This window comes from Lissotriton helveticus, chromosome 3_1 (assembly GCF_964261635.1).
Source record: "Lissotriton helveticus chromosome 3_1, aLisHel1.1, whole genome shotgun sequence".
Taxonomy (NCBI): domain Eukaryota; kingdom Metazoa; phylum Chordata; class Amphibia; order Caudata; family Salamandridae; genus Lissotriton; species Lissotriton helveticus.
Genome location: NC_136061.1, coordinates 246,111,252 through 246,132,173, shown reverse-complemented (window position 1 = coordinate 246,132,173; position 20,922 = coordinate 246,111,252). Strand labels below are relative to the sequence as shown.

At 43.4% G+C, this 20,922-nt stretch overlaps 1 protein-coding gene and 1 pseudogene across 4 annotated transcripts in view; both read right to left on the bottom strand.

The window, feature by feature from the left end:
• Positions 1 to 20,922, bottom strand: part of AKAP1 (A-kinase anchoring protein 1) — a 536,294-nt gene that overhangs the window by 116,346 nt on the left and 399,026 nt on the right. The gene's annotated exons all lie outside the window — the stretch shown is intronic.
• Positions 2,615 to 2,900, bottom strand: LOC144824495 (large ribosomal subunit protein eL37-like; annotated as a pseudogene).

Here is a 20,922-nt window from a genome sequence, read left to right as displayed (position 1 = left end):
AAATTGCAAAGAGGAAGGCTGTTCTGATCTGGGGAGATTTTCTTTTTTTATTTCAGTATATCAGCACTAGTCTCTTTAGGTTTCATAAAAGTTAAGCACAACTACTAGCTTATCCAGGCATGTAGGTTCTTGTAGCTTTCCATTACTCAGTTCAATGATATACAGGAAAGCAACGAATGGCTACCTTTCACTAGACTTTGCATTAATTAATGTTTAATCAGAACTAGAATTCTTCTGTAGTGTTTGTTTTCTGATCAGTGTTATTAAAGGAAAAAGGGGAGAGATCTTTGCAGGCAGTAACTTCTCAGTAAATACTAGAAACAGTCTTAGACATATTGCATGGCTTTTGGCAATTAGTGAAGATAATTCCAGGTTGGTCACGAAAAGAGGTGCCGGTATCCATTACTTCGCAAATTTTGGTCGGATCCGATCATCGGAACAAAATCCTTCCTACGACAGTGTGCACAACAGAAGTCGAGGAATATTAAAGTCGTGGGGGCAGTGCATTCTCTCACAATGAACAAGCTGAAAAATGGAGGGCAAAGCCAGAATTTCAGAGCAGAAGGTTTGAAATGTATAGTTTTAAAGGTTATAAATACTGTACACAATCTGAAGAGGGAATTAAGCTATTCCAGTTTGCCACAGAGAGCAGGAGCACTGCTTTACCATAAAATTGGGATCTTTCATCTACCTATTAGAAAATTGCCTGCAAACCGAAAAATAAGCGGTGCACACAAGGTAAATCCCTGTGTGCCACAGGAGCAGTAATTAACCAATACACCATGTCTCTCAGAACAAACAGGTTCCTCAGGATGCATCTCAATATAGACATCATAGCTAATATCCCAAGACCGAGATATTCACTGGACTCATTGCTATAAGAAACTGTATGCAATATTGCCTCACTTTTAACATATTCAGAGAGGTTTAGCAGTGCTCCTCTAGTTAGTCTTGAGATATATACCAATTTCCCAATATTGAGATATTCAAAGAGCTCCCCATAATACCTCTTTAGTTTGACCAGCAGCAAGCATAAATACAGCACAAAGACTTGGAAGAGCTGTTGAGAAAAGTCATGGGAGAATAAATACATGCAACCAAATGGAAAGAGCTTGTTGGACATCCACTTTAATGCATCTCCTAAGCAAAGCTTACAGGCCCCAGCATCATGGTCGAAACCAACATTATACCTATGTTGATTGGATTAGAGACATCAAGTGCTTACAATTTTCTGGAGGCTTAAATTTGATTTGTCCATACTAAGACGACAAATCTCTAGAACAGAAAGATATGAGAAAGAATACTGGTTCACTGTAGATCTAATGTGCCTACAGGCTACGAAACAAGGAGCTAAAGCCAGACTTGAGTGGCACCATTATGAAGCAGGGACAGATGTGTGCTGCTTCACTCCAAAAGATCACTTAAGAATATGCATAGCACAATTTACAAGTATCAGTACGTCCCTAGTGAAATACACTGCAGTAGAATGGCTGTCTTTCTGCTTTTGTTCTGGGCCACATGAAAAATGTTTGAGAATGGCAGATAAGAAATGTTTAGGGGGCCTTCCACTTTCTCGCGCATCCTGACAGTGTAGCATCCAGTTAATCTAATGAGAAAAAAATTAAAAGTGTTTTATGCCTTGCCAAGTCATTATCTAAAGGTGCATAATGTTTGTAGACCACTTTTGGCATTCTAGTATATAAAAGGGGTGCAAGGTTTTTCTGAAGACTTGGAGGGAAGCACTGGGTACACTGTCCATCAGTGGTGGGCTGTGTTGAGCGATGGCATAGAAATATAATATTACTTACAGTAAGCATCTGTTCTTGGAATGTAGAGCTGTAGAATGACATGCTTTGCATACTCCTGCCATCTAGTGTTGAGTCCGGATGTTTGCAAGTTGTTTCTCTTCGAAGAATTCTTTCCAGTCACAAGCTAAGTGACTCCTCCTTTCGGTGCTAGTGGACATAGGCATCGACTCCATTGTTAGATTGTTTTCCAGCAGAGGGTGAGAATTGAGTTAGTAAGAGTAGAATACAGATGTCCATGCATATGTATGTAAAGTAAGAAACTGCAACGACTATAGGTATCCGTGGAGGCGGGTGGGTGCATGTGAATCTACAGCTCTACATGCCAAGAACAGATGCTTACTGAGTAAGTAATATTATCTGTTAGAGGCATGTGAGCTGTAGATCACATGCTTTGCATAGACTATATAGCAGTATACACCTGAAGCAGTGGATAACCTTAAGCTGTTGCAGTTGTTTGAAAAAGTGTTTTAAGTACTGCCTGGCCTTCATTAGCTTGCTGCCTTGATGACGCATCTAACAATAGTGCTTGGTGAATGTGTGCGGTGTAGACCATGTTGCTGCCTTACAGATGTCAGCTAAGTGCATATTTCTTAAGAAGGCCATAGTAGCCCCTATTTTGCAAGTGGAATGCGCTTTAGGGAGTATTATTAGAGTTCTTTGGCTTTAACATAACATGTTTGGACACATTTCACGCTTTACCTTGCTATGCCCGATTTAGATATAGGATTGCCTTTGTGTGATGACAGAAAAACGACAAAAAGCGGTTTTGTGTTATTCATGTGGTATATTTTATTTAAAAAAAATATTTATGAAGAACTGGATGCTGCAACTGCTGCCCTCTTCGGTTTTGTGCCCTCACGGAATTCATTCCTGAATCTACGGTAGACAACCTTCAAGTGTCTTATACGGCCGGTACCTGTGGTGTTGCGTCTTAGCCTTCACAATCCAGTTATACTTTCTCTTGCGCTTGGCAGGATATCCGCACTTGCCACAGGTACATTTCTTGAGATGGTACGCCTTTGAACCACAACGACGGCACAGTGTGTGCATCTTGTTTCGGAATTTGCCAAACGATGACGTTCTCTTTGTCATCTTGCCACAATGGCCGATATGATAGAGCGGTTTTGTGTTGCAAAATTCTTTAGTTCTTTCTACATAATATAGATCTCTTCTAACATCTAGTGTGTGTAGAGCTCGTTCTGCTACAGAATCAGGTTAGGGAAAGAACACAGGTAACTCAACTGATTGATATAAAAATCAGAAACTACTTTAGGAAGAAATTTGGGATTGGTTAGGAGAACCACTTTTGTGTCTTTGTGAAGCTGAAAGAAAGGCTCTTGAATAGTTAATGCCTGAAGTTCACCAACTCTTAGTGAAGTGATTGCAATGAGAAAAACAACCTTCCACAAGAGGAACTGTAATGAACAAATGTTCATTGGTTCAAAAGGGGGGCCCATTAGCCTAGTAAGGACTATGTTTAAGTTCCATACTGGCGCAGATTGGACTCTTGGTGGTATTCCTCTTTTTACTCCCACCATAAAGGCATTAATCACTGGTACTCTAAATAGAGATAGGTGTTGTCTGTTTTGAAAGTATGCAGCTACTGCTGCTAGATGCATTCAAATAGATGTATATGCTAGTCCAAATTGCTGTAAATGTAAAGATGGCACAATGTTTTGCACTGAAGCCTCAAGAGGATTGATATTGTTGCAATAGATGACAAATATTTTTAATGTTGCTGCATAACAAGCCCTAGTAGTAGGCTTTTTAGCCCCTTAGGATATTAATACAGTCTTGTGGTAATTGTACATAACCAAACTTGGACTTCAGGAGCCAAATCACTAGGTTGAGTTCTTTGGGATTTGGATGCCTGATTTCTCTATGGCTCTGAATGAGCAGACTGAAGTTGAGATGCAGCTTTTAGTGTAGAACTACTGAGAACTCCAGCAGAGTAGTGAACCAAGGCTGACATGCCCATGTGGAAGCTATGAGAATGAGTTTGAGGGATGTTTGTCTGAGCGTCCGAACTACTAAGGGAATGAGCGGGAGAGGCGGAAAAGCGTAAGCAAATATCCCGGACCAGTTCATCCATAGGGCATTGCCTTAGGAGAGCGGGTGTGGGAACCTGGAGGCGAAGCTTGGGCATTTTGTGTTTTGAGCCATGGCAAACAGGTCTATGTGAGGAAATCCCCTTTCCTGAAAATAAGGGAGGAGAATCTGGGGATGAAGTTCCCACTCCTTGATTTGCGGTCTCTGTCTGCTGAGGTCTGCAATCTGATTGTTTACTCCTAGAAGATGTTCCGCTAGGAGATACATTTTGTGGTGTATAGCCCATTTCCAAATGGTTTGTGCTGGGCGTGACAGTTGGAGAGAGTGTGTCCCGCCTTGTTTCTGTATATAGTACATCGCTGTCATGTTGTCCATGCTGACTATGACTGCTTTGCCTATGAGGTGAGTTTGAAATGGTCTTAGCACTAGAAATACAGCTAATAACTCTAGGTTATTTATATGGCGACTCTTGTACTTTAGACTCCATAACCCTTGGATTGCGAGATTCTGTAGGTGAGCGCCCCAACCAGTGAGCAATGCTTTTGCTGTTAGCACGGTCTGTGGACCAGGGTAGAGAAAGGGTCGCCCTTTGGATATATTTTGTGGTTTCCACCACTGCAGGGAGCAATGGGTGCTACCATCTACCAACACTAGATCGGTCAACTGACCCTGGGACTGGTTCCACTGACTTGCTAAGCATTCCTGAAGGGGATGTATGTGAAGTGTTGTGTGGAACAACTACAATGGAAGAAGCCATCATCCCTAGCAATTGCATGAATACTCTTGCTGGTAATGATTGGCTGGGTTGAAACCGATTGAGAAAGGACTGAATACTATGAATTCTGGCTGTATTGGGAGAGGCCAGACCTTTTTGAGCATTTATTGTGGCTCCCAGATAGGTTTGTGAGTTGGAAGGCTGTAAGTGAGACTTCAACGCATTCACTGTAAATCCTAGTCGGTGAAGTAAATGACTAGTGGTTTGAGTGTGTTGGAGACACATTTGGTAAGTGCTGGCTTTGATGAGCCAGTCATCCAGGTATGGGAAGACGTGGATGTTCAGCCTTCTCTGATGGGCTGCAACTACTGACAGGCATTTGGTAAACACCTTGGGAGCAGTGGCGACTCCAAACGGTAATACTTTGAATTGGTAATGGAGGCCCGCTATAATGAATCTGTGGTATTTTCGATGAGCGGGATGAATTGGAATATGGAAATATGCGTCCTTTAAGTCTAGAGAAGACAAAGAAGTGGAAGCACTTGTTGAAGTCTTACCATGTGGAAATGCTGTGACAGTATGTAGTGGTTTAGCTCTCTGAGGTCGAGAATAGGTCTCAAGGAGCTGTACTTTTTGGGAATTAGAAAATATAGGGAGTACACGCCTGACCCTTGATATTGTAACGGTACAGGCTCTATGGCTACTTTTAGAAAGAGACTGGACTTCCTGTTTGAGTAGGTGTGAATGATCTGGTGAAATTTTGTGAGAGCAATGTGGAATGTTTGGGGGATTGCCGGTAAGATCGAGGAAATAACCATAAAGGATAATTCCTAATACCCATTTGTCTGAGGTGATAGTTTGCCAAATAAGGGGAGAAATTATAGAAGACGTCCCCCAACAGGTGTTAAATGAGCAGGTGAAAGTGTAGGCAAGTCACTGCTCGTTAGGGGTGGGGGAATTACGTGGTGTGGAACCTTTGCCCCTACCTTTACCGCTGTTACCTCTGTACCCTCCTCTAAAGAAACCTCTTGTAGAGGAAGATTGATTGTTATCATTGTACGAAGCGGTATTATCTGAGGACATGGTTATTGACCCTCCACGATAGAAAGAGTGAGAAAAGGAGCCACAATCGGAAGGGGACTGCAGAGCTCTCATGGACTTGAATACTACTGTATCTTTTTTCATCTTTTCTAATGATTTATCTACTTAGGGCATAAAGAGATGCTCCTTGTCGAAAGGAATATTTAAAATAGACTGTTGGACTTCAGGTTTGAAACCAGAAACCCTGAAACATGCATGCCGCCTTAATATTCTGGTGTTGATCTCTCTAGCTGCGGTGTCCACAGCATCTAAAGCACATCTAATTGAGGATTTAGAGAGGAGCTTCCCTTCCTGCACTAAATCATGAGCTTTTGCTTTGTGCTCATCTGGAAGATATTGGAGCAGTTGCTCCATTTCATCCCAGTGTGCCCTATCATACCTAGCTAGGTGGTCTTGGGTGTTAGCAATGCGCCAATGATTTGCTGCTTGGGCAGCTAATCTTTTACCAGAGGCATCTAACATTTCGGCACTGAAGATTTCGGTTCCGAAGCAGTCTGATTTCGGTGTCTGCAACTTCGGCTCCGAATCGGTTTTCGGCTTCGAGCCTGAAGGTTGTGGCTCGGTGCCTTACTTTGAGTGACTATCTCAAGCCTGAAGGTTTAGTGATGTGTTTTGGTGCCGATCCGGAAGGTGGGGCATCAGAAACCTCTTATTGGTGCGGACAGTGGTCCGCGGGGGTGGAATCAAAACTTTTGCTTGGGCTGAATTAAAATTAAGTGAATGAAAAATGAATGAAATAAGGATTTCTAAAGAGCAGTACTACCCATAGGTGTCTAGGTGCTGACTTCCAGAGGATAGACCAATATAAGGAGAGCAACAGCCAACGAAATGCATGGTACAGGTAAGTGATAGTAGCTAGTTGTTAAAAAGCCAGGTCTTAAGGGCCTTGCAAAAGGTAAGCACATTTTTGTGGTCTTTAGCATTTGAGGCATTGAATTCCAGAGCTTGGCAGTGGCAACTGCAAAGCTCTTGCCTCCCTAGGTGGCTCTCCTGAATTTAGGTACAACCAGATTGGCCTGGGAGGAGGATATTAAAGTCCTGGAGAGGGTGTATTGTTGAAAGAGTTGTTTGATCGATTCAGGACCCACAAGATGAAGGGCCTTAAAAGCTATGCATAGGGATTTGAATATTACCCGCTTTCTGACCGGGAGCCAGTGAAGTGCAGGGAGAGCCTTGGAGACCGATTGATATTTCGGTATTCCTAAAAGCAATCTGCCCGCTGCATTTTGGACCATTTGGAGCTTGTCTAGAGCTTTCTTATGGACAGCCAGAAAAAGCCCATTGGAGTAGTCAATTTTTTATAAGACCAGAGCAGTGATCACTGCTTTACGTAGGTCTTGAGGGATGAAAGGAAAAATCTTCCTAAGTGATTTAAACATAAAGAAACATGACGAGGTGATGGCATTGGCATGTCCCACAAAGGAGAGTTTTTCATCAAGTTGAACTCCCAGATTTTTCACCTTATGCACAGTAATTGGAAGCACTCCCATTTCTTGAGGCCACCAGTTAGGGGACCAGAATGATGGCTGATTGTCAAACAGCAGCACTACAGTTTTATCTGAATTTAGCTTCAGACAATTGTTGGACATCCAACAGCCATTCTTTGACATGCAGTTGTGGAAACGTTCTGCTGTGCTGTCAGGGTTTTCTGAGACACTATAATTTGAGTATTGTCAGCAGAGGACACAACTGAGCACCCAAGACCCTTGATCAGAGAGGCTAATGGGGTAACATACAAATTAAAAAAAGGTGAGACTTCACGCTGACCCTCGTGGTACCCCACAGGGAAGAGTGAAAGAGGTGGATCTGTGACCGTTATATTCCATAAAGTGCGATCTGTCAGTGAGAAAGGATCTGAGGAGCTTGAGAGCGGTCTCTCAAACTCCTATCTCGAACAGGCGTTTGGTAAGAAGTTCATGACTGACAGTGTCGAACGCTGCCGAGATCTAACAAAATTAGGGCAACGTTCCCTCCTTATCTGAGGTTGTTCTGGTGTATTCAGCAGCTGTGATCAAGGCTGTCCCAGTGCTGTGTTGCCTTCTGAATCCAAACTGGGAGGGATCCAGTAGAATATGATCCTGGATGAATAGTGAAAGCTCTGTATTATGGCCTTCTCTATCAGCTTGGCCGGAAAGGGAAGACGGGAGATTGGCCTGTAACTGTTGGGGTTGTCTGCATCCAGATTTATTTTTTTAAAAGAAGAATTGATTTTGGGGAAGTAACCAAGGTGGAATATTTGGTTAAAGATCACTAAGAGGTGTCCAGTGACTATAGCAGGGGCTAGGTGTAAAACACTAGGAGGCCAAGTGTTCGACGACGACCCGGATTTGATTAAAAATGTTGGTTACTGACCAACTGTAAGAAGGGAAAACGGCAAAAGAGTGGTATTCCTAGATAGAGGGGGCACTAAGAAATCATTTTCCAAGGAGTTGGCTTCACTAATAGCACTTCCTACTTTGGGCTCATTGGAAACTGCTAACTGTGGGTTAATGTTCAAGCATTTGGATTTTGGGGTGTTCGGTACTCACGGGACGTTAACCTTGTAGCAAGTCTTCTTCTATCTCCGAGTCCAATTTGGGATTGAACACCAGTTCTTGTTCTTCCTCGGCCCCTTGTGCATCGAATTCGTGCTCGGATTCTTCACCTAAGATGTTCGACGTTTTGAGGCTGCATTTCGCGACATTGAGCCAGACTATCGCAAAGTATGTTTTTTTTATTTGTAAGATTTACACGTGTTGTAGTCTTGTTCATGTGCTCTGGAGGCAAGCACATGTTCCACACTTCTAGTGAGTCGGTGCGCGGATACTTCACGTAGCACAGAGGACAGAATTTGAATGGCGTCTGTTCCATCGACTGCAAAGGGCACCCGAAGGTTTCTGATCGAATTTGAGGTTTACCTCGCCGGATACGATACTCAGTGGGAACGTATTCAAAAGCAATTCCGAAGCGGGTAGAGTGGATTGCGCACCGAGGGAAACCCAAAGGAAGGTTTCAAACCAGAGTGCAGCAATACACATCCGAACCCGATGGTGGGAAAAAACAATCAATGGAGTTGATGCCCGTGCGCACCATCACCGAAAGGAGGAGTCACCTTACCTTGTGACTGGAAAGACTTCTTCGAAGAAAAACAACTTGTAAGCATCCGGACCCAACACTAGATGGCAGGAGTTTGCAAAGCATGTGATCTACAGCTCACAACCCTCAAACAGAGTTCTGTAATGTCACCGCTATCTGAAAAAGCAGAAGGCCAAAGAAGAAAGGCATTTGCAATGGCGAAGGGCACAACAAATAAGGCTTGAGCAGGAGATTAGATTGTCATACTGGTAACTTCACCCCTTCACAAACCAATTGGCACCCATTATCCCGCAGGTTTTTGCTGGATTCACCAGGATACTTCTAGTAAGCAAGCATGTATAGGTACTACAGACAACTCAGAGCGAAGCAAACGCCACAACACTCCAGTCTCCACAAAATCAGAAAACCTTCGGTGAACATCACACAATTGTAAATTTCTTATCTGCCATATTCAGACCCACTGTATTTGAATGTTTAATGGTACACAGCACTACCACGACCATTTAAATGTCAGTCCTCTTTTTTGAATAATCAAATTTAAGGATTCTGGTCACACTGCTTATTGGAATCTAAACCATTGTTTTAGATTTTTGTTTTAGGTGAGAATCTGCCCTAAAACATGTAAAATATAACCTTCAAAGATTAGTTTAATTCCAATACATAATGTGCTTGTTACTCTTGGATTTGATTACCCAAAAAGATCACTACCTTCAGTGAACCCTACTCAATAGACCCTTTGAACCAAAATGCAGTGGATGAATCCAGCTTTGAAAATGCCTTGCATGTCATAGGGCATCAACTGCAACAACAAAGTTATGGATGGAATGCCTGAATTAATCTCAGCCACTGGCAATCACTTGGGCTACATCCCACTCTATTGTTTTTCACCCACTATGCCACCTCAGTTTGAACACAGACATATGCAAATCAGTCGACCCTGGGAACAGTCCATACCTAATTCCCCCCTCAACCAGAACACAAGCATCCCAGGACAGGCTTTGCCCGGATTAGGGCTCATTAACAAGTAACAGATTGGTTCCTTTGCCACCGTAAGAATGGGACCCACATCTGGGCATACCAGTCACATTTAAGGCTTCAACTGCAACAATAAGATGATGAATGGAATATTTGAATCAATCTCCTCCAGTGGCAATAGCATAGCTTAGGGAAGTATCCAAATTCATCTTTTTTCGCCCACCAGGCCACCTCAGTTTGGACCCAGCCGTATGCAACTCAGTCTGGACCCTGCTCCAATTGGAACAGTCCAGACTTAATTACCAGGCCAGTTCCTCCCTGAACCGGAACACAAGCAACCCAGAACAGGTTTCACATTGATTATGGATTATTAGCCAGTTATCGCTTGGTTCCAGTGGCACTGTCTGCAGGAGACATATGTCTAGGCATAGCTGTCACTCTTGTGCATCAACTACAACAACAACAAGGTGATGGATGGAATGTTTGAATTATTCTAAGCCACTACCAATCGCTCGGACCACATCCCAAGCAATGTAGAAACTATTTTGTCACAACGGGTTTCATCTGGATGCAGCTCAAGTAATAGCCAGTGGCTGAGATTAAGGTCCCAGGACAGAGAATCCACCTCACGCTTTTTCCACCCCATTTGTAGGTATGTGTATGCAGTAGCATGAAGTCTGTGCAATGGATAACTAGAATTGCAAGCATTTCCATAAGTATTAACAGTTCACTTCAAGAGACGGGTAAGGACACAGGTACAGTAGCTTGAAAGGCGCCCACAAGTAAAGTAAGAATTCAAAACCGCTGAGCATAAGCAGTTTAGGTGGAATTATGCCTTAACCCCTTGGCTGTTGAGGCTTTACCACCCAGCCCGTCTACTTTCCCACCCTCCTCCTTTGCGGAGCAGTTTATTTGACGTTTCGGGCACTTAGGCCTTTACATTTTTTTTTCAACAAAAGTATCCAGGCCATACATGGATCCTTTTTTTCTCACATGTCCTCTGGATGCTAAACTTGTCCAGAGTTTGTTCCCTGGAGGGAACTGATAATGTAGCCAAATTATAGCAACCGTTTTTGTTTTTTTGAAAAATTGGAAAAGAGTTATCCGTAAGAAAGCATATAACAAATTGTTTGTTGTGAGTCGATCACCATCTTCCAGGGACAAGCAGAGTAGTAAAATAAAACTTTTTTTTTTACCACTTAATGCATTTTTTTCTAACAAGTAGTCATTTTTCCTTTTTTTGTGGTTTCGACCTACTTGCAGCTTGTGGTGGAAAGCGATGTGAATCCCATAGTTAAACACTGAAAGATATACAGTTCTGAAAGCTGGGCAAAATTCTGAATTCAGCAAGGGTTCATTTGTGTAGATTGCTCATCGGTTTCCAAAATAAACTAATCACAAAAAAAACGTAAGTGAGAAAAATAGCAAATGGTGAGGTTTTCCTTGATGGCAGATGTATAAAATGTATACACCACTTAGTCAGTCCCTTATGGTTACAGGGATATATAGTGATTGTTGGCTGTCCAAAACGCACAACACCCAGAGCAGACAACTGAGCTGCATTGTTTACCGCTATTTATATGATAAAATCTAACAAATGAAAAATGGGTATGAAGGAAACCTATGAATGCATGAAATGTTCACAAGATACTGAGTTTAGGAGTAGTGGGTATTCATACACTTCTGAATCTGAGGTTACTTAAACTATCATGTGCTTCAGAGGACAATTTACAAAATGATCTCTCGTACACTGGCTTCCATTTGAAAGCTAAAATGGAGAGAAATTGAATTCATGATAACACATGTTATAATATTCTCCTTTCCCACTCTTCTCCAGATAAAAATGCAATGACCCCACTTGTTGGATTTTGCATCCACAACACAAAAAGCACTAAAGAGGCATCAGCATTTCTTGTCAAAAAATGAACAGGTTTGGAAATGGAGGTAACGGAGGTATTTGGGTGCCACTAAAAACCTACCAAACCCAGATATTTTGAAAACTAGACGCCCAAAGGAGGTCACTACATTTTCATACCCACAATGCCCTGCAATCTCAGACTTTGACAAAAATTGCACATTTTCCTCACATTGCTGTTAGCGAAAGTTCGGAAATCTGTGAGAATTGCTACTGCTCAGTTTTCCCACACTTCTGCTGAAAACACTACAAACTTGCATGACTGGGGCACCATACAGGACCATGTTAGTCTCGCTTGAAATAAGAGAATGGATGATCTCTCAACTTAGTGGACTTTCATATGCAGACCCAGAAGCCCCACAGGATGTACCCTCATTTTGTGGAGGGCCCAACTCCAATTTTGCAGTTCTTAATTATAATCTGACATCGCCACCACAAGGTTTCACAAAGGTGGCAACCCATTTCGGGAACCTGGGATTCCAGATTTTCCCTACTTGGATGACTGACTTCTGAAGGCAAAAATGGCACGCCCACGTCTTCAGTCAACTGCATCCTTGATGTAAACTTGGGTTTCTCTGTCAATATGCCCAAATCTTACCTCAAGTCTTCTCCGCATCTCCTGTTTCTATAGGCAATATGGAGGGGGAGGGGCTGAACTGGCGTGGGGGGGCAGGAATAGAGGGGGCGGATATTGCTCAAGACCAAGATGGCCACATAGACAGAGCTCCGGCGAGCCATCTAACAATCCTTCACTTATCCGGCATTTGTGCAGAGTAATACCCCAATATTGAATCAGCAACAACATTGGAGAGTGCCGGGACCACAAAGAACTCAGTAGATCTCGCCGCGACCAACCACAAGAGCCGTAGTGGACGTTCTGCATGCAGGCCCAGCGAGAGACGGCAAGCGCCGGATCTGGGTCCGGCGATGGGTGGAGGATCGACCGGGAATACGGAGGCGCTCCCTCCCCTTCAAGAGCACCAGTGTTGAAGACACACACCGATTTCCTGCAGGTTCGGCCCCTTCCTCCCACCAAAAGACAAAACTGCACATACCCAGTGACGAAGTGAGTCGCGGGAAGACTGGGGGAACTGTGGAGACGCTGCCACACTTCAGCTGGGACTTACAGATCCTAGAGACCATTGCAAGGGAGAGATGTGAGGAGCGCACAGCCGACCTGAGGATCTGGCAGTGGTGGGATAGTGCCGGTCCCGGGAGAGACAGCGAGGACAGGTGAGCAGAGCAGAGAGAAGAGCTCGCCGGCCGACTCTGGACTGAACCCCCCTCTTCCCCCCCCCCCCCATCACTCTGCCTGCCCCGCAACTACAATAAGGCCCATCGTAGAGCATAGAGGCTGAGCGCAGAAATTTTGGGAGCCTTCACAACTGCGATCTCTGGAGGAATCCCCACAGCGGTACTCAGGTGAGGAGGCCTATTTGTTGGCAGCTGCGACCAGACGGCACCCGTGCTGCTTCAGGACGGAGTACCTGGACTCAGATAAAGTTGTGTCGTGCCTCTGCGAGCCTGCCGGGTGGCCGGCGGGGCCCCAGCTTCCACACGGGTCACTCATCCAAACTTAATCCCTGCCTACACACCCCACAGAACATGAACATGCAGGGGGGCCAGGCAGAGCAGGCCACCACAGCAAAAAAATCACCTGGGACCGGGCAGGGTGCTGAGTTCGTGGACGGCAGCAGGAGGGCAAGCGCAAAAGGCGACCCCGGTCCGAGGCGCGGACCTGTTACACGAGGCGCCCCCCCCAAAAACCACCAATATATAACTGCGGCTCGTGGCCCTGACTGGAGCGCCCCCTATTGCTGGTACCTACGAGTGGAGCGGCGGGTGGCTGGTGACCATCGCCACAATTGTCTGGGACTGCATTGGATGATTACTTGCAGTATTGCAGAGCCCCGGCAGCAAAAGCTGAAGCCTAAACAAGTAGACATTTGGAAGAACCTCTCTCGGGGTAGGGGTACTCTGGTCCTTTGCGAGGACTGGGACAACCGGGATATCGGCACATCGGGCAGAATAGGGAGGAGGACTGCGGTGCCCCCAGGAGAAAACAGGTTCGCCTGACCACCATTGAGGGGCTCGGGCTGTGCCTCTTGAGGAATCATCAAATACAGTTTGTGGAGCTACACACAAGAGGGACGCGCTGGCCCTTCCTAATATACGGACTCAAGATAAGACAGGAAGCAAGCAGAGGATCGCAGCGGCCATGGGAAAGGTGGACAAGCCACAGCATAAACTCCACTTTGAGCAGCGGATATCTAGGCTACAAGAGAATGACCCTGAAGACGTCATGAACCCGCATTCCGGAGAACCAGAGCCTGCCGAACGGGATATCCACACCATAATGGCTGCAATGCAAAAAAGCCTACAATAGAGCTTGTCAACAATCTATGGCAAACTTGACCGGTTAGCACTAGGAATGAACACCTTGACTGAACGCATGGACAAGCAGGCGGAGAGGCACGATATGACAGAGCGAAGGGTCACGGAGGTCAAAGAAGCTCAAACAGAGCTAAACTCGGAGCAAAAGCAAATGGGAAAACTGTTATTAACTCTGCAAGATAAAGCAAAAGACCTTGAAGCTCGCTCTTGCAGAAGTAACATTAGAATTAAGGGGCTGCCGGAGTCCACAAATGTAGGTAACATGGAACTATTCGTAGAGAAGCTATTGGAGACACTGCTGGGTCGCAGTACATTCTCACCAATGGTGCGACGACAATTTGCGCTGCTTAAGAAGCTACTGCAGGATCAAAATTTGGACTACGCTTGCTGTATCCAGTAAGACTACCAGTGAACAGACAGGGGCGCTCTCGCATTTTCACAGACCCTAAAACCTTGCACAAAGCTCTTAAGGACTGGGCAAAGGACAGACATAAAACCTCCCCGCTGATCCACAGAGAGGCTGCAGGAAGAGGCTTAGAAGACCAAGAATGACAGAGGAAACAACATTTTGGACAGATAAGAGCTTTATTTGTGGGGAAGCGGGCAATGTATTAATGATGTAATTTCAAGCAGGAACTGGCGCTAATATAGAGAGGCGAGACAGTATTCAGGGCACCCCAGGGGGCATTGAGCTGTATTACAACCATGTTTAAATGTTGGTAAGGTGCGCCAAGCTGAGCTTAGACTACAAATGAGGTTTCACGCTCTGATACGCTAGTGCTGAAATGTTAGCATAATGTACAAAAAACGCTAGATGTCGGCAGAACCGCGTGTGAGAAGAGCCAGGCCTCGGGCAACATCTGACCACGTGTGTAACACACAACCTGTAGTGTAGTTCCTATATTCCCAATAGTCTCTGCGCATTGGAATAATATATCCAATAGATGTGACGTAGGACTTATGTCTACTAGTTCTCTATTGAAATATATTCGACTTAATTGTGAGTGCCAGCTAGCTCAGAGGTCACTAGAAACTCTAAACTTCACAAGAAGGGATTTAGTTTCTGACAACCCCATATACATGACAACTTTGTTTCCCCAAGATAAAACTGATCTTCAGAGTTGTGAAAACAATAGATAGATATTTTACTCAGTCAATCGTGCATGCTTCGTTTCACCAGAGGTGCAGAGAAATAGATAGACTGGCGTTTTCAATAAAATGATTTTTTTTAACAGTCTTCTTTCTCAAGCATAAGAAATGAACTACAACAATCGTAAAACTGGTTGCAAAATATAGTGCATACAGTAAAAAGAGTAGAATAAAATACTGTAAGAGCATTGTATGGTTCCTAGACCATAGATAAATACATACATAAATAACAGAGGCTAAAATGTACTCAACTGGTGCTTCTAAAATACGCCTACCCGATGTACCTAAGCTTAGTACAAGGGAAGAGTGAGGTGTAGCAACAATTTAGTATTCTTTGCCAAGAATCTATCCAAGATTTCTCTTAGGGTCTAATCCGCTCCGTACCTAGGTTTAGAATGAAAAAGGTCAATCTCAGGACTCTATTTCCAAACAACCCGCGAGGGTAGGTTGGAAACACTGGAGCTGGATTTCTCGGTAGGAGAAAAGACAGCGTCTCTCTCAGTGCGCCTGCTGGAGGGCAAGTAGATAGTCTAACTGCTCCAAGCCACCGTGTGTTTGCTATGGCAAGTGTGGGCATATTTATACCTTGAAGGTACTGAGTTTGACGTAAAGGTGGACATAATAACGTCATCAAAGATTTTCAGCTCTTTGAAAAGTCCATGAGTTCTTGGACAAGTCAGTATTCGAGCAAGGGGAAGTCCCTAGCTGCTGAAGCAGTTTTCTCCAAGAAATCGTTGTAGATTTTCGGAACTAGTGGAAGTAGCCCTGCCGTATTTGGACTGCATGAGCTATGTCTAAATATGGTTATGATTCTTATGCCTATATAAGGATATGGTGATTTATACCACTATAATGGCATGAATCGGGAAAATTACAATAGGGTCCTAAAATGTTATACAACACCCACTCCACGTTATCATGTTCAGCTAAGTTCAAGCACTAAAACATATAGCACGTGTTTACAATCCAACACAAAAGTACATATAAAACGCATTTGAAATGGTTGCACACGAAAATATGAGCATTTGTACTGAACGCATTTAAAAGCAATGATTTCATTGTAAGCCTACAATATGATATTGGTAATGCTAACTGAATGAATCATGAAATTACATTTATGAAATGGCTCTTAGTTACAGAAAAAAAAGTCGAGACCATCCCATAGCAGAATATACAAGCTATTTTTGGTTTGTCGATTAGGTCAATATTGTTTCTAGTAAGTATTCAAAGAATTCTTGTTCTCTAAGAATAGTTTTACTTTAAGCAGATTGCTTTGTGCCAAAGTTCATTGTGTTTTGGAAAAAAAGTCAAATCAAATCGTAGAAAAATAGAGTTCCAAAGTTAGAAACTTTTGTTTTGAAAAAAGTGAAGGTCGAATTTCAGAGCTGAAAGAACACTGTGTGCTAACTTTAAAAGTTATTCTCGGTGTCAGGAGAAAACATTAAATCGTTAAGGCTGGCAAAGAAATCGTCTACCACTAGATGAAAGTTGAACCACTTCATTAAGAAGGTCAATTGTAGACAGATGTGAAGCAACACCGTCAGCGTCAGTCGCATTAGCAATGTTCGAAGTAGATGGTACCTGTGTGCCTGTTGGTCTGCGTATCTCACCTTCAGCTGGAATTGCCGGTGAGATCTTACTGAATGCCGTCATCAAGATTGGTAGCCGTTGGGGGCAACAATACATGAGCCGTTACCGGACCCAGTAAAGTGTCAACATCCGTTGGCATTGCCGATGGAAGTGTTAGACAGATATCCAACACGCATTCCTCTCCACAAAGCAGGCATCGTAGAATAGGTAAGTTGCAATCTTGCCAAATTGGTCTGAATGACCGGAAACATGTGTTATTAAGATCTCTCAAACAAGCCTAGCCAAGGATCTGTGTTATTTTTTCACGATACGTCATTGCCAGAAGAGCATTCTCCATGGTAATTTGGGTATCGCTGGTGGCCGGACTTGCCATAACGGAGCAGGAGGAATTAAAAATAGTATCCCTGCTACAAGTCCCAAGATGAGAGGCAGGCCACCGAACACAACGCACGAAGTTAGGAAAAATGCCCAGGACTGCTACAAAGGGTGCTAAAAGTCCCCAAAAAATCATCTTAAATACATGTACAATACCGCTGGTATCAGACATGTTTAAGATACGACCTAACATTTCTGTTAAATGTATGGGACAGTTTGTTGATAATGCATGTATCTCTGCAGAGGACCTTGCAACGTGCAGATCATACGGCTCTCTGGACGAGGTCAATGGCACCGTTTTTTGTAAAAGAATGGCTTTCATTCTGCTTAAAGTATCAATTTGCATAAAAGAGATGTTCAGCGGAGGCCATAGTGACGACTCCCTGTCTGTCTTAGTTTTTGGAAACAATACTTGCATACAACAAGTGACCCTGGCTGACGCACTAACCAGATATCTTGTCCCTGGCATCATTCCACAACAGCTGTGATCATTCAGCATTCTGTAGCTTCCATTGGAAAGCTGCCTAAAAATTGGATCTATATTTATTTATTTTGCATACTTGTATAGCGCTATCCTGTCACCCAAAGGGCATCCTGGCGCTTTGCCGAGGATGCACTGCTGCCGAGGAACCCAGCAGGTGGCATGATAAGTTGTTTGAAGAACCCTCACAGGCTCCATGTAAATTAATGCCTTGACACAGAAGTGTACCGCTTAACGTGGTTTTGCAATTTTTACCACTAAAAAATACCTCCTTTTCCCCACTCCAACATTTGTGTGTGTATGGTAAATCCCAGGTCGACTTTATGTACTCTTTACCCAACCTTTCATACAGGCCTGCTGGTATGTGTTTTAAGCAATAATGAAACAGGAAAATCTTCACTGGTATCGTGATGGTGCCATGTATTATCCATTCAACTGATGGTTTCTCAGAAAGGGTCAATGGTAATCTCTCCAGTTTTTCTATGCATAGCACCATATAGTCTGCTCCCCTCTGTGCCAAAGAGATTTGTTTATCTGTAAGGGTGTAAACAATGACGTGGTGTTGATTAGACGCCAAGGCACATAGCCAGAACAAAGGTTTTGTAACGTCCAGCCTAACAGCATTATAGAACGTAATTGAGACTGGCCATGTTGTAACATTAGCAAGTCCTGTTCCATTATGTCAATGGCAGAGGATACGATGCGGTCCAAATAATAAATTCTGGACGACAGAGTTGTTAACCCATTGTCAACCATAGAGAGCTTTCTCTAAATTAATACGATCAATTTCTCGTACTGCAGTTTCCATTTGCGTGACTTTCCATGCTTCATTGCGAGTAGCGTAAACACCGGCGTATATGAAACGTTTATGACTTGGTTTGCGAGGTCCAAGTAAGAATTCTCGTAAGTCAACGCCATCTTTAAGTAAAGTTCATTGTTTTATATCTGGGAGTGTGGATTTTTGTAGCCATTCACGGCACAGTTTCCCTACATTGTAAGATGTTATTATCCCTGGATGTGGTCTCTGGATATATCTTGGATCTGGCCTAGTTACTGTAAACCCTTGTGTCTTGTTCAGGACAGTTATTCGCGTCTGTGGGCCAGATTAACCATTTTTTCCATTCAGGATCACTTCTGTTTTGTTGTAAAATATAATTTACGTCTAACTCCTCATCTGTAGTTATATTACCATCAGGTGTGGTTTTTGGTATGGACGGTTTGTTTAATTCTTTTATCTTAGCCAGGCCAAAACAAGATGTTTGTTGAACAGTTTCATTTAAGAACATTATTTGTTCGGGGATGATGCAGGCTCGGAATAATGCTTCTAAACCTTGTACCTGCCAGTCTTTTGTGCCCCAGACAGTTTGTCTCAATGTTGTCTTTCCAAAAGTTATAGCCTAATGTGGACAATTGAGCATAAAAGGCCGCAGAATAAATGTGCTTACTATTTGTTAACATACTTTTCATGCCTGTCTTTTTAATATTTTTAAAGTAAAAGCTTTCTAGATTTGTGCCATTAAAACCTGTAAAGTATGGACATTTTGGAGGTGTTGGACAATGTTCCCATTGATTATAAGTTAAAACATTTCTAGGGTTTGCTGATTTGTGCAAATGATGACCAAAATGATTAAAACAATACATTTCTTCATAATTTGAAAGTCCCAATCATCAGAAAATGTACTTTGTGAAACAAAATCACTCAAGGAAACCTTATATTGATGTGGAATCTTCAGCAGCTCGACAGGGCCATAAATGTCATAATCAGTTCTATCCCAAGCTGTACCACCATGTAGAGGAACGACGGTGAGGTTCACGTATGACAGGTCTCTTTGTTCACGATGAGATGATTTGTGTGGTTTCAGGAGTAAGTTGACATTCTTACTTGCTGCATCCATTTTAATATGTTTTTCATCTATCAGCTGTCCCAAACTTAAAACAAGAATTAGCCATTAGGAGAAAAAGTACACCTAACCCAATCCAAAGTTCAACCCATGGTGAAATCATATATGTATTTGCAAGCTGGTGAAAAAGTTCTGTTACTTGTTCCTTGAAAGTTTTGTTTGTTGGCGTTGTTTCAGGTCCACAGGGATCTTCAGAAAAGGTAGTGAAGTTGATGAAATAGCCAGAGGCAGTTCTGTCAATAGTTGGTATTGCATCCGGATTATTTGAAAATCACTGAAGCTGCTTGTTCCCTCGACATGTTAGTGTAGTAAGTTGCTACATCATTGTAGACCGGAGTTTCTTGACAAACTGTCATTTGGGTTTCAAGAGGCACAAGTTCCATGGATTTGTTGCATAGTCCTTCTCACTGCAGATTCTTCAAAGGTGATGAGTCTTTCAGTTTGAACCTCTTGGATAGTAGCACGATTCGGTCACCTGCTACATCTTGGGAATCCACTGGACCTACTACTTATTATCGGCCACATGATGTGGGTTTACTAGGTCAATTGATATAGACTGGTTCTCCTTTCTTCCAGCAAGGGGAGGCAGTAACACTGTTCTTGATCCGTGGACTGCTAGTACAGGTGCTGGTTTTCTGTAAGAAGGCCCAAATTCCTTCTTATCCGCTATTTTCTCTCTGACCAGATCCCCAATCTTTGGAATCCAGACAGGTCTTGCTGGGACAGGTGGTTTTTCTTCAGTGGTCGTTGGCTTTTGTATGGTGTTGCTTAGACTTCTTCTTGTTTCATTTCAGTCCTGTAAAACAGCCAAACGATCTTTGATATCAACGGGTTTTTGTTCCACCACTGAAGTATGACGATCGAGGTTTTCAACCATCATTCTAGTACCAAAAAGGATTTCAAATGGCGTGATGCCACCCAGAGAATTTCTTGGCAGATTATTAAGACTACGTCGGACACTTATTAGATGTTTGACCCACCAGTCACCTAAACCTAATACCCTGGCTGTTCTAGATTGCTTTAGGTCAAGTTTTTTTCTTTCCACAAACGAATTTCCCTCAGGATGGAATGGACTTGAGTACTGCAATGCAACGCCCAAGCTTGGCCATGCCTCCTTGTAGGCTCAAGAGCGAAACGCAGGACTCTGGTCAGAATGTAGCGTGCTGATTGCGTATGTGCCGATAAAGACTCGCAAATCTTTTATAACAGTTCGGGCGTCAGCCGAGCGCTGAGGCCACATCCAAATGAATCTTGAGCATGAATCCACTGCAACCATGATATATTTATAGTTACCATCCCTTTGTAGGGGACCACAGTGGTCCAGATAAACACATGCTAATGGTTTATCTAAAATAAGAAGGGGCGTCTGCGCCAGGCGTTTCACTGTTGAAACT